Below are 15,472 nucleotides of genomic sequence, written 5' to 3' on the forward strand. Positions count from 1 at the left end.
CTTTAGTCTTGAAACCCTCTCATACTGTCAAGGCATGTTCTTGGTCTAACTATGTCAAATTTTGACACATACAATAACAATTTAAAGAAATTTCAAAGTTGACCCCATCCATTGCTCACCATGCGATGTTGGTGGGTGATAATGGTGATGGGCATGTTAGAAGACATTCCATATTGACATCTCAAGAGAGTTTCAACAAAGATTCCATGGAAGGGAATGAGGAATGATTACAGTGAGACTGCATGATGAACATTGATGCAAACGTGGATGATCTCAAAGATTATGCGAGGATGTCATGCATCCTTGAGTCTTTAAACCCTCACATATCGTCAAGGCATGTGTCTACTCTAACCATGTCAAATTTTGACACATACAAGAACAATTTGAAGAAATTTCAACATTGGCCCCATTCATTTCTCACTGTGCGACATCGATGGATGACATTGGTGATGGGCGTGTTGGAAGATGTTCCATGACATTTCAAGAGAGTTTCGACAAAGATTCCATAGATGGGAATGATGAATGATGACAATGAGACTACATGATGAACATTGATGCAAATGTGGACGATCTCAAAGATTATGCGGGGACATCAAGCATCCTTGAGTCTTCAAACCCTTGCATACTGTCAAGGCATGTGTCTAGTCTAACCATGTCAAATTTCGACACATATAGGAATAGTTTGAATAAATTTCAACATTGGTTCCATTCACTATTCACCATGTGACATTGGTGGATGAAATTGGTGATGGGCATGTTGGAAGACATTCCATTACATTTCAAGAGTTTTGATAAAGCCCTAAATCCCCTAACCCCTAAGCCTACACTGACCTTTAAATCCTTAAGTCATAATTCCTAAATTACCCTTAATCCCTCAACCCTAGTTAATCACTAATCCCTTAATGAAAAAGCCCTAAATCCCCTGAACTCTAAGCCATCGACCTTTAAACACTTAAGCCCTAATCCGTAATCCATTAATCCATAAATCCTTATGACCTAAACATGAATTAAACATTTATCCCTTAACCCATAATACCTAATCCATTAACCATTAAACTACCTAAATCGTAAGCACTAAATCCCGTAACTCTTGACCCTTAATCCATTAAACCTTTATCCCTAATCCCTTAACCCTTAATCCATGTACCCCAAATCCCTAATCCCATAATCTTCAAATCCCCTATCCATTTAACCCCCAATGACTTAATTAATTAACTATTTAGGCACATCCAACGCTAGATCCAACATTAAAAAGGGAGCTAACCAAGGCTCTAATTTAGGTGCCAGAAAAGGAGCTAATTCCAACATTATTTCTAGGAAAATTTATGGCGCTATTGCCAGTGCTATTTTTGGTTCCTTTTCTAACGCTATTTCTAGCACTATTATTGCCTAATTTAGCGCCTAAATGTCTTGGCTGACACAAAAAATGCCAAAAATAGCGTCGACATTTTCAAAAAAATGGAGAAAAATACACTAAAACAGTCCTTGGAATGAAAAAAGGGAGCAAAAGAGGGAACTAATCATAGGGATTTGCTATAGTGCTATGACTGAGACTGTCCGAGAAGGAGAGAAGGTCAAAGATCTAATCAAAGCTGCAACAACAATAGGTATGATGATAGAAGAAGAAGCAATGATGGAATAATAAGTGATTATAGAAGAAGGCAAGATGATAAAAAAGGGATAGACGATCGAAGAAGAAGAGATACTTAAGATGTTTGTGAAGAAATTCCTCGTCGTTAAAAGACATCAAGAAACTCCAGGTATGAAAGTAACACAATTACTAGTCAATTTAAATACATTCTTATTTCAACCCTCTCTAGTTCTTCTCCTATAGATTCATATAATAACTAGTTCGTAGATAATGGGGCTTCTAGAAACCTCACCGGGTATAAGAAAGTCCTCCCAAATCTAGTTGAGAGGGAGACAAATTTTAAGATTATTCTTGGGGACAACACTACATATCCAATGAAGGGATTTGGTACTGCCAAATTTGATTTGGAATATGGAAAATATGTTATTCTTCATGAAGTGATGTATGTTCTAGAAATAAAGAAGAATATGGTATCTATTTCTACCTTGGAAGACAAAGGAATGAGAGTATACTTCATCAATGGAAAGGCCCTCTCCAGTCCGAAGGAATCCTAAATGAAATATTCCTTTATATTGGGATCTAGAGTGGGAGGACTATATAGAGTCACTAGAAGACCTCTTCTAGCAACGATCCATGACACTAATCATCAAAGTGAGTTATGGCACTGAAATAAAGATATGTCTAGGGGACCATTCCCATCTAACAAGATCAAGATTGATGATAATTCCTAATAGAATTAAGTAGCTGTGAGAGAATGAGTTACTATGGCCAAAGAATTAATTATGAATAATGATGTATGGGATGGTGCAACTTCAAAATGGATATACAAGATGAAGTATGAAGTAGATGGATGCATTGAAAGGTTCAAGGAAGAAGTATGTGTTGCATAGCCTCAGGGGTTTGATGTGTTGGATAGGAAGACTCACATTTTCAAATTGAAGAAATAATTATGTGGTGTCAAGCAAGCTCCTCGATCTTGGGATGCTTGAACTGACAATTACTTGGTGAAGCTTGGATTCATAAGAAAAGCGCTGATCTAAACCTCCACTTCAAATTGGTCCAAGGCACGACTTTTATTTTGGTTTGATATATTGACGGTCTCTCCTGAAAAGTAGTGAGCCTCTAATGATCAAGCATAAGAAGGATTGTGGTGTGAGATATACTTATGGAGATATGAGATTATATGGATACACCGATGATGATTGGGTTGAGAGACTCCATCATACTTTGACTGATGAGAATATTGCAAACATAAAGCAACATGGATTGATGGATGTGACCCTCCTATGTAAGGGTTTAGGATGATCGAGGACATTGAACTATGCTCTTCCCCCCTATTTGAGCTCCCAGGGTGCGAAATTGAGCCTTAGAGCTCTTGGGGTTAAGGGACCTCTGGATTTGCCAGAGTATACCCCAGTTGGCATCTGTCTTTCCCACCCATCTGGCTAATTGTTGTTGGTTCTTGAGTTAGGCATGATCATAACCACTTATGGTAAGTGGCATCCTGCTCAAGCTAGAGATGCAGGTGTTCTACCATTGAATCTTGAGGGTCATGTTGTGAAGATCAACAGATAATAGGATAGGTGCTATGCTTACCATTTATAGTAAGTGGTATCCATATTATTATTGCTAGGAAGTAGGATAGGCATGATACTTACCTTATAAGTAAAGTTTCATCCCTCCTATTGTCTATAGGTTTCTCAGGTCATAGCATTGGCTCCCTACTGGTAGAGATTCTCGAGTCATAGCATTAGCTCCCCACTAGTAGATGATTCCCATGTAGTAATATTGGTTCCCCACTGGAATTTATTCCGGGTGGTAGCAGTGGATCCCTGATGAATAAAGGGTGGTAGCTGAAGCTCCCCTATGATTCTTATTATTTAGATTCAAGAATGATTTAGCAAATAGAGTTGAGCAGAGATGGGACGTGATATGATGACATGATACTTGTGATGATTACATGATGCAGTTGGAATTTCTCCCTAGTTGAGAGTGAGTATTAATTTGGAAGCTCAATGAAAATTTCCAATAATGGGACTAAATTCCTGTTTTTGAGAGGACCAATTTTGACCTTTGAAGCATTGGATTTGGATAAGGGAAAGTGTATTTTTGAAGTGAAGCCCACAATGTCAAAATTGTCAAGGTCGGCCTAAGGACAAATTAACCCTCCTCTAACACATAAACATAAGTGACCTCAAGCTCATTTGGACACCACATTAAGACATTCTTCTTATTTCCCTTGCTTTGATTGGTTCATACAGGTCTTAGGAAACTTTTTTTCTTCACATGTGTGAGGGTCTTGGAGGCTAGTTTGACTTTTCTACATTGACTTTTTCAGCTGAAGGGTTTGACCACTGTTTGACTGATTTTGAATTTATTTGATTGGGAAAAACTTGATCTTTTGAGGCCAAGTTGAATGGCACAAGAACCAAGATTTTCTAGGCAGTTTGACCAGCATTGACTGAGAAATTTGACCATAGGAAATTGGATATTTGACCGTAGAAAATTCTCACCTTTCACTGATTTTGACTGGACTTTTTTGATTGCTTTGGGCTAACTTTGACTAGAAATTAAGGCTGAGATTATGGGCTGTTGAATGAGCTACTAAAGGATATATTTTACCATTGAATTTGACTAATTGGGGCACACTTTGACTGCTATTGACTTGGAAATAATTGTAGATTTGTGATAGTTGACCATATTTGACTTTTCATCATTGGTATATTGTATATATGGTTGGTTGACTTGGTTGATATTCAAAGCCTTTGAATTGAACTATTATTGATGATATTTCTCATTTTACTCTTTGTTGAACATTTTACCACAATCTAATAGAAGAAGAATTACAAAGGGTTTCCCCTCTTGTGGGGTTTTCCCTTGGTCTTTGACCAAACCAATGTCTCTTGTTGATGTATTGGTTGTCTCCTATTTGTCATTGCATTTACAGTTATATCTTCAATTACTGTTGACGAATGGAAGAATGAATTACTATTGAAAAGGTTGCTAATTGAAGTATTGAATTGGGTTAAACTAATTGCAACAACATAGGGCAGTGTAAAAATTAATAGAAGAGTCAAGGTACTTTTTCCTTTTTTCAAATTTATAATTTGCATATTCAATAACAACTTTTGTATTAAAATAGTGTACGTTTTCTCATTTTGCTGGTTACGAAGGAGGTAGATGATTTTTGGCATGTATGCAATCTTGTTGCCAAAGGTGACAAGTCCTCTTCAATAACTATCAAGTAGCAAATATTTTTCTTTATGAATATTTATATTCAATTTGTTCAAGAAACTTGCATATGGAATGCATAAGAGGGTTTGTTATTTTTACTTTGAGTGGGATTGTGCATGGGAAAATTTTCTCCCCAAGGAGACTATAATAATGTTAAGTGTGTGGGGAATTGGTCAACTATCTAGTGTAAATACTGAACTATGATATTACTGTGTTGTAGAAATGATTTGTTATGAAAACCTTGTATAGGTCTCCAAGTTGCGAAGGCATCTTTGGCAATCCATGTGAATTTGTAAATACAAGAAGCATGAATGAAATACTAATTTTTCTTCAGTCTAATTCTGTATAGGAGCCGAGTAAATGTCCCAATAAAGTAAGGGCCCCAACCTACTATTAATAGTACTAGATCCAAAGATTTGCCTCAGGCCCTCTAGTAAATAATAGCCTTGATCATAAGGTTGGCCCCCAATGTATTACTCTTATTGACATGATGCATTTTTCGTTATTCTTGCAAATATAATAGAACTGCTATTCTTCATTATTGCTTTATATCTAAATGTGCTACTATGGTATCTAAAATGAAGCATGTTACAAAAGATTCGATAGGTATACCGTAAGCATTGTGGTCTTGATATATAAAGGAAAGATTTAGTGAGATGTTATTTCTAATATAATGGAAAACCATTATTTATAAAAGGAAAATTGAAAAATAGATATAGTTAAGGGAATATTTATTATATTTGTGTTAGTAATAATTTAGTTTAAAGATTATTTATTTATGTTAATGCATTTTATTAAAGATATAGTTAAATTCAATTATTTTTCACAATATTATATTTTATATAATATTCTTAATATAATGAGTGTACGAAAACATGTGTGTAGTGTTGTAGCGGCTACAACCACCCTCCACAATTTTGGCTCGCATGCAAATTTCAGAGCCTAACTCGGATCCTGCGATCGATTGTCCTTGGTTGCTTGTTGGGAAGTTGATGATTTCAAGCTCCCCTCCTTGATCTTAAGAGTTGTCCGTGTTCTCATCTTCATCCAACATGTGTCATACTTAGGCATAGGGGTTGTTGTTTGTCATGTAAAGGGAATGTTGTCTTGCTTCAAGGGAATTGTGTGTATATGAGTGGTTGTCATCACATAGACATGTTTCACACTCACCTCACGCACTCACGTCACAAAGTTTGTTGCATCAAGAAAAGTATGTCTTATTTATTATGGATGGTCTACGTTGTGTCACTAAGTGTCCATGTGCAATCGCAATCAAGTCCTATAAATGTTTGCACACGTTCACTGATCTCGCACTTAGCCATTTTCACAAGAACCCTAGCCTCATCTAGCTTCCCGAAAATATGTAGCCTTTGTTTCTACAACCATCATGCTTCCTCCCTTGTCTACTGAAACCCCGCAATGTGCATAGACGCCAACCTCCCTTGCTGGCTGAAACCCCGTAGCCCATAGAGGCCCTTGCTTACACATCACTTAGAAATTTCACAGAGGTGTCCTCCCAGGACCCCTGTTTTGCAACAGTGCCTTGAGCCTAAAAAATGCGCAGTGTTGTCCAAGTTGTCTTGTTTGTCTTCTATGTAGAAACTGCGTAGATGAGCCTCCTAGGGCCCCATTCTAGTAGAATTCACTGTCCACTAAAATTGCGTAGATCTACCTCTCAACGACTACAAGAAAAGGTGACATGCTGAAATCGTTTCCCAAGAGTTGAGGAGAATGACCAAGGAACCGGGTAATGGAAAAGATCAGGACTGCATGCGAACTTCGCCAGATGCATGATCATCTTGAGGGTAAGTATGGTAAGTAAAGAACATCTTCCGAAGTACGAACCTTAGTTGAGTTTGCAAGATTGCTTTTCATTTTCATATCATCATGTCCTCAGTAACATGCATGTGTGCAATTGCGAAAAGTCATCTCTTGTGTTTCTTCTACATGCCTTGCTTCTTTTCACTTGTTCGACCAATTTTCATCTTTCGCATGTTGATTGCTAAGTCATGCTTGTGACCTCATTCTGGTGATGTTGAAGGTTGTGTTTGAGTTGTGTTCACCATGTACACATCTATCGCACTCATACATAATGTTGTATGCACTATTGCACAAGCGTCATCGCGGTTGTTCAACGATCTATCACAAGCACCGCACTTGTCGCTCGCACTGTCGGTCACTCATGTTGAGCATATGTTGTGTTGATGGTTTGAGGTTGTCGTCAACTTATCTAGAGTGTGTGTTCAAAATGTTTGCGTATGCAAAAATTCACTCGCTCACACACTTAGTAATTTTGTTGAAGTTTTGACGAACGGATCACCCTCTAACAGTCGGAACTCCACCTTGCAATCGACTTGACCGACTGTCACCCAGAACAACGCAAAAGTGTCCAACAAGCCATTTCAATCTGCATTGACTACAAACTGATCATCCAACCCTCCTAGTGGTTAATCGAAGAGTTTGACTGAGCAGTCACCTTAGGACTCACTCACCTCAAAAATTGCGTAGAAGAAAACTAGCCCACTTCGTTAACTGAGAAAATTGCATAGACAGGATAGACAGATACCGAATGTCTGCCCCCGTCTCCCCTCCAGGATTACGCAGTTTTTCTAGCCAGTCACTAGTAAGCAGACTGACTGATAACCCAAAAAACTACGCAGATTTCTGAGCAAGCCCCTCATCAACTCAACATCCCGCTCAACTTAGAAACTGGGTAGAAGTGGTCAGCAGTCAGCCTCCTAGCAATTGCACAATTTTTGTCTCCAGCAAATCCCGCAGCCCACTGCCAGCTCCCTCCAGGAATTGTGCACTTTTTGTTGCCAAGCCATCCTAAAGACTGCAACTTGCTCCCTCAAGGAATTGCACAGTTTTTGCTGCCAAGGCCCTCAGCTGCACAAATTGCTTCATCCCAGAAATTGCACAGATCTCCCCTCCAGCCGAGCTAGATCCCGTAGGCAGTCACTACCGATCCAGATTGTCCATCTCAGTTTCCCAGTGACCTCTGTTATATTTTCATGAGCAGTGCCAGAGCTCGCATCCCAGCTCAAAACTTGCCTCGCGCAGTTTCGCAGCCTTGTCCTCTCTCCCAGTCATGTGCATCCAAAAGCGAACGATCATGCATCATGATAAACTAAGAGGTTTATGGATTTGATGTCATCTCACCATGAGTGATTGCAGATACAGGTACATGAACGGACATGATGCAACGATGAATGGGATGAACAAGGAGAGTACATGAAAAGGGATGTGTTCGCGAACGGACAAATCATGCAAAGAGATAGTTTCGCGAACGGACAAAGCATGCGAAGAGACAGTTTCACGAACGGATGACCATGCGAACATGTGTTCGCGAATGGATGAATGGATGACATTCGCGAATAGACGAATGGATGAAACATGCGAAGAGACAGTTTTGCGAACGGAAGAAACATGAGAAGAGACAATTTCGTGAATAGAAGAAATATGAGAAGAGACAGTTTTGTGAAAAGACAAATGACGGAACATGCGAGGACATATTTTTGCTAATGGACAAAAATGTCAAGCATGAAAAAGTAAAAACAAAGGAGAAATGCGCACATGCAACATCAAGTGAACCCAATGACCAGAGGGCTCTATACACCTTGCCATATAGAGGTGAAGCTGTGATACACCAAGAAGACATCTATCAATCAACAACACCGTAGCTCGACATGCACACCGGTAGGAGCATGAACATACTAGCACTGTCATGTCGAGTCGTGTCATGAGTCATGTCGGCCACATCACTACTATGGGGCATACTGTTGTCAACGAATGTAATGTAAAGTGGAAGTCCAAGAGACCCACTCGTAATATGAAGAGTCATGTAATCTGTAAAGTCATGAAAGTCAAACAGTCATGAGGGAAGTCGAATAGTTACAAGGGCTAGTTTCACCCTTGGCTATAAATACCCCCTCATTTATACATGCATGGACTTTTCACCTTGACTCCTCGCACATAGCCTTGAGAGTCTGTAATATTTCTTTAAGGAGTGAGTAGTGACTCCAACACCCTGCCCACGGGGTTAATGATGTATGGTGTATCGATGTGTCTTGGAACTTTCACTTAATTCAGAAGCCTGCTCATAGGCCAACACATTTTCTCACATGCGTTGTAACTGTTTGTAAGAATTACTCTTTAACACTTGTAATACATGCTTCTTTAACCTATGTTAAACAATTGAACTTATTCAACTGTTCTAATAAATATATTATGAAAATGTGTTGTATAAGTTGATAATGTTGTCCCGCCCATGTTTTTTACTTCTCGGACATCAGAAAAAACCATTTTACAAAACTCACTATAATGATCGTTGCACTCGCGTGGATTGCCTGTTGGCTGTTGTATGTTATATATTCCCTTTTGTGTTGTAATTATTGCATCTGTGTGGATTACTCTTCCGGAAGCTGTGCATGTCCTGTTGTGTTGTGTGCTTCTAATAGAGTTGGGACTTCCTCCCATCCGACTTGAGACTCACTCCCACCCTTTCACTCTACTGTGAAAGAACCTTAACACAAGTAACACTAGCACTAACAAGGCATGCGAATCTCGCTGTTCAAAGACAAAGCAAACCACTCTCTCGTGTTGACAAGCAAGAGCTAAGGAATATCTTTAAGATAATGGAGACCGGGCCATCATACCAGATGAGACTCCTACACCAAACGTTGTGAGGTCTAGTTGGGACTTCATACCGGGGAGATCCACTGATGTTGGCAGGTCTAACACCGTCAACATTCTGGCACTAGAAGGAGGGCTAGATGACAAGATCAGTCCTCACATCTTGTTTTGAATCTTCATATATCTCTCATGGATATCATTAGACTCATCTCTCCGTGAAGTTTCTCTTATGCTGAACATCTCGAAATCACACGGGAGTTTTTTGATCTCTTGTCGGAATTCACTTATGATGGTGAAGATGAAGTGGCCTGGCTCGAGTACTTATAAGAATTCTATGCATTTATTGATAATGTAGATGACTTCTCTAATGAAGAGGCTAGATTCTTGCTTTCACGCACACTTCACAAATCCCCACAACGATGGTGCCACAGCCTGCCACCCAACAACGTGCAATCACTTGAGAAGTTCTGTGATCTCATTGAATCTACTTTCCATCATTTTGATTTGGAACCTCTTGACAAAAAACTGTTAAAACAATAAAAGACTCCGTAAGAATCTCCTATGGATTTTTGGTAGTGCTTCCGTGTATTGCAGTTTGAAGCTCTGAAAAGTTAGATGAAGTTCCAATATCTCAAGACATATTTGAATATTTCCTTACGAAATCACTCTGTCCCAAGATGAAGTTGAAGTTCAAACCCCGCTCAACATGCTTCAGTGATGGAGCTGTACAATCATAGACAGACACAGTCACTGTCACAAGTGACTGCACACTATCCCCTCATCAAACAACTTTACCATCATAGAGTGATGTGGGAGAACATGCACACACATCTCTTCAACTGTCATATCCTCCCAACATCACTTCTCTCAATTTTCGTGCAGATTTGGTTGCGAAGCCCATGGGTTGTCACATGGCTTTGTTACCTCAGCCTCCGTCTTCATGTTCTGTTGGTCCTCCGGATTGTACTGTCTTGTGTTCTTCCGTTCCGAACTCCACACCTATTTTGAATGAGGATCAAGCCATAGAAAAAGTTGGTGTTGCACAACCAACATGCATTGTCATTCATGCTGAGTGTGAATGGGAATCTGAACATCAACCCGTGGTAAAGGATGATCCCCTTCTGTTCGTACCTCCGATGCTTTTTCCTATCATCTGCGATGGTTTTGATACCCCTGATTTTTCTTGTGTATCTCCATCTACAGATGCACCCATTGTTGATTATTCACAGAACACACCGAATGTTAGTCCATCATTTGACAACAGAGAGGACAAATCATTCATTGAACATCCTCTTGATTTTTCATCTGCTTTTTTTGAAAATGCAAAGGGTGAACATTCTTGCTTCTCATCTGCCCTTTTGTTTGATTCATCAAATCATGAGGATGTCGACAAAAATCTTGAATTTTAGGATCTTGGTTGTCATGGTCTTTGTACTTCTTCATCTGATCAGGATGTTGATTCACTCATTGTTAATCTATCTAAGACACTGGTCTTCGATGATCTATCTATTGACGAAGTGGGAACCCCGTAGGATGTCGAGGCACTTCAACCTGAGTTGATGGTTATGTCAGGCCCTCGTTGTCTTGAGGTTAGTTCCACTTCTGATCAGAAAATTTGCGAAACACCTGAGGCTCCTCATCACTCATCTGTATACACTGAAGATCAATCCAACACTCATATTTCGCTTCCTCCACTCAAACCACACGATCCCATCGCTCATGCATTGGAGGAATCTTACACAACAAGCACACATGTGTGACACAAGTTGTCTTTGTTTCTATCGTTTTCTTGCATGTCACAGTCAAGAGTATGCGTATGCTTAACATCTGCACACAACGTCACACATCACCATGGTAAGTCCACGGATTGCATGTCATGCGCTTACACTCATTTTTTCTCTGTGGATGTGTTTAAACTCGAAATGTGTTGGTCTTCATTGTTATATCTTTTATGTTTGTTGGTTCACTCGATTGTGTTTCTCTTGAACCATGCCTTCACCAACATGGGTCGACCAATGCACCAGTGGTTACATTGGAAGTATCACTTCATGTAAGTAGGCCAATGCACTGTTTAGCATAGGAGTAGGAGTAGTGTTTGCTTCCTTGCTTTGCTTTGCTTCACATTCTAGTTTGCATGTTTTCTTGCTTGCTTACTTTCTTTGGTTTGCTTGATTTTTTTCTTTGCTTACTTGTTTTTCCTTCACTTTACTTCTACTTTTTGAATTTTTCTTTCTTCTCTTGATTGTACCCGTAGGTTAGCCTCTTGTGAAATTGTGTTTGGCTTTTGAGACAAGCTAGGAGAATCTAATAGGACTTGTACATCTATCAACATCTGGTTATCTGTTGACCTCTCTCTTTATGACGAACTTGTTATCTTCAGTCGATGATGCCTTGATGGAAAATATGTTCTGTTCAGAGTAAGTCTTGGTGAAAACACAATGCTTTCCCTCTAACTACCTACTCTAGTCGGTCTTTTTGGGTTAACCCTTGTCAGCTTAATCAAGTAGAGTAAGGTGAGGGGGAAAACCTTAACAAGTATGTCAGAGGTATACATAACATACTTCTATGAAGGAAAAACCTCTTCTTCTCTCAATAAGTTGGGATCCCTCTTCTACCTCTGAAATAAATAAGTGCCTACGCATAGTTCTTTGAAAAATGAAAAATGAAAAAAAAAAATGAAAATATGAAAATTCCAAAAAAATGAATAAGGTGAAAGAAGAGAAAGGCTTCCTGTGTAGAGAGGTGATGCAAGTAACTTTGCAGGCATACTGACCAGGCTTGCTTGCAGTAGAGCGATGCTTGTGTTCTTGTGTGACTCTGCCGGGGTACTGTCCAAGCCTGTTGATAGCGGAGCAACACCAAAGATGAAACTTAAACTCTAAATGTCATATTACTTTTGCACCCATATACCCTTCATCCCCAATTGAAATAACTAAGTTGACTTGGCTTGGAATGTGTGCTAACCGATCAAGAGAATGGTAGGGACTACATATTTCAATCAAGCTAGTGTGGAAACCACGAAGTTCAAAGAATCGAACAATACTTCTGGAAGGGTTAGATTCAATTTTCACAAAACAAGGTCTATTTAGAGAGCTGGAGTTCTACCAGTGTGTCACCAAGTGTTGTAGTGGCTGTGATGCAGGAAAGTGTTCCCTCTGCGGACAGAGGTAACCCCTCTAGCCCTAGAGTGGGTCTAGTCACAAACAAGGACATATCAACAATAGCTTTCCTTAAACAGTCATAGTTGGAGGCCTACCTCAACCGGTGGTCGATGGAGTTCTGTTGCGTTGCTCCAGCTTCCGCTTCCTTCTCCTAATGAGTAATCAACCTGAAACAATGCAAAGGAAATACAAAAAAGCATGTAACCGGAACAACAATGATCTATTTACTCACAAAGTCAAGAAGTCATGAGCTATCAAGTACATTACATACAAGACATAGGAAAACATCATTGATTGCATTAATAATGAAATAAGAGTAAGCTTACAACCAAAATCTTGACATCACAAGCCTGCTCAGAGGGATCCAGCCAGCATGTTCCTCAAGCATTCACTCTTTGAAGATGGATCTCCCAATACACAAGTCTCTCTCACTCACATGTTTTACACAAGAATAAGGGCACTTCACAACCTTCTTCAAGCTATCAACAATCCCACACTTGTCACACTCACACCAGCTATCTAGCAAACTCACAAATACTAACAGCACTATCAACAACCATTCCAAAGACTAAGAACTCCAAACTAGCAGCACATAGCAATGGTGAGAGTTTAAATAGGAGAAGGAGTCTCCATGAAAGGTGGAAGAGTGAGCTTATCTCCAAGGAAGGTAGCATAAATGACGGAACAACCACGCCAGAGAAAGGAGGGCGACATAAACTAGGCCAACAACCAGGTCTGGAGTCATCTGGAAGGCCGACTGTTGGAACAAATTCGCCCAATCTGGATCATCGCGGGCACATAACTGACCTTCCGCGCTAACATCGCTATTGAATAACGTAGCTAGTCAGGTCATCGCTCAAGATTACAAGCGACAATCGCGCTGGCACATAAAATCCGACCATCACGGGAATCAGGTGTACTTCTGTGATGGTAGCGCTTCTGGACTGTTTTGGAGCGCCCTTCAGTGCGTTTATTTAGCCAACAGACGCGATGAGGCAGAAACCTTTGGAAAAGTGGGTCATTTGGCAACATCAGAGAACATTTGTCTAATATTAGCATGTATGACTTGGACACATGGCACAGTAGGAAGACTGAGATGAAGACAGTGACAAATTACTGTGTAACAGCGGCTACAACCACCCTCCAAAATTTTGGCTCGCATGCAAATTTCGGAGCCTACCTCGGATCCTACGATCGATTGTCCTTGGTCACTTGTTGGTAAGCTAATGATTTCAATCTCTCCTCCTTGATCTTAAGAATTCTCTGGGTTCTCATCTTCATGCAGCATGTGTCATATTTGGGCATAGGGGTTTTTGTTTTTCATGTAAAGGGAATGTTGTCTTGCTTCAAGGGAATTATGTGCATATGAGTGATTGTCATCACATTGACATGTTTCACACTCACCTCACGCACTCATGTCACGAAGGTTGTTGCATCAAGCAAAGTATGTCTTATGTATTCTGGATGGTATACATTGTGTCAATAAGTGTCCATGTGCAATCGCAGTCAAGTCCTATCAATGTTTGCATACATTTCACTGGTCTCACACTTGTTAGCCTCCTATACCAATAGGGTTTCATTTTTCATGATTGACAGTGGAAGTGCCAAAAATGTTCATCTTTGATGACACAAAGGTTCTATTTTTGTGAAGGATACAGACAGTTAAAAAATGTAAAGAGGGTATGCCTTAAAAGAATAATCAAAAGGCAAGAAAATGAATTGGTCAGAAAAAAAAATTTGAAATGAACCCCAAAGAAAGACCAGGAAAGTGGCCAACCAAAATGCCACTGCTATCTTGATGAATGGCCCAATAGTTCAAGCTGGGCCATGCCATGTTTTAAATTGCCTGTTCTAGACTAGAGAAAGAAAAATCTGTCCAAACAGTTTAAGCTTGGCAGATTGGTAGTTAGGTAGAGAACAAAGGCGCCCAACTGCTTAATCTGGGCCCTTGGAAGTGATAAGGGTAGTTTTAGATAGCAAATTATTTGAAAAGAAAAAGAAAAGATCAATTGAGGGTTTGCAAGTCTAAGTGCACCCTCCCTGAAGTAACAAAAAATGTTAGGAACTAAGATGGGTAGGTAGTCAGGGGTTGCCGAAGCCTGATTTCCTTCATGAGTGGGCTTGACAAAGAAAATTTATATCAGCAAGAACAGAACTGTTACTCAGCATTTTGATAACAAAATATGGAAGCATGTCTAACTTCCCCTGTTTTTCCTAGGAAATCTTTAGTATCTTCATGCCAGTTCCCATCATTTCCCGGCTCAAAAGTTGGGTGTTCTCAATACCCTGGCTACTCGGGCCCTAAGGATCTCGGATAAGGAGAGTTTAGAGAATGAAAATTCCCATCTCCTTGATGTCTTTGTTGAGAACGGTTATAGTAGATTCTTGGGTCAGAGGGCTTTCGTTAAAGCTTCGAAGAATTCGCTTTCTCATCGAGAACCAAAGGAGCGAGTTCCTGGTGTCCTTCTTCCTTATGTTCAGGGGACTACTGATAAGATTGGTAGGATTCTCAGGTCGCATGATGTTCCTGTGACCTTTAGGCCCCTGAACACCATTCGCATGTCCCTCAGATCAGCGAAGGATCCTATCGACCCTAAAGATATGAAAGGTGTGTACTTGATCCCCTGTTCTTGTGGGACCCCCTACATTGGGGAAACTGGTCGCTCCATTAACCAGAGGATTAGTGAGCATGCTGCTGATCTTAAGCATAGGTGTACTAAGTCTTCCGCTTTGGCTGAGCACGCCGAGAAAACCAATCATCATGTTTGTATTGAGGAAGCTAGTGTTATTGCTAAAGTTTCGCACTTCCATCATCAAAAATTTAGGGAGGCGCTTGAGATTGAAAATAGGC

Source organism: Pinus tabuliformis, chromosome 1_2 (assembly GCF_031772625.1).
Source record: "Pinus tabuliformis cultivar Carrire ecotype Pingquan chromosome 1_2, CPIR1, whole genome shotgun sequence".
Classification (NCBI taxonomy): Eukaryota; Viridiplantae; Streptophyta; class Pinopsida; order Pinales; family Pinaceae; genus Pinus; species Pinus tabuliformis.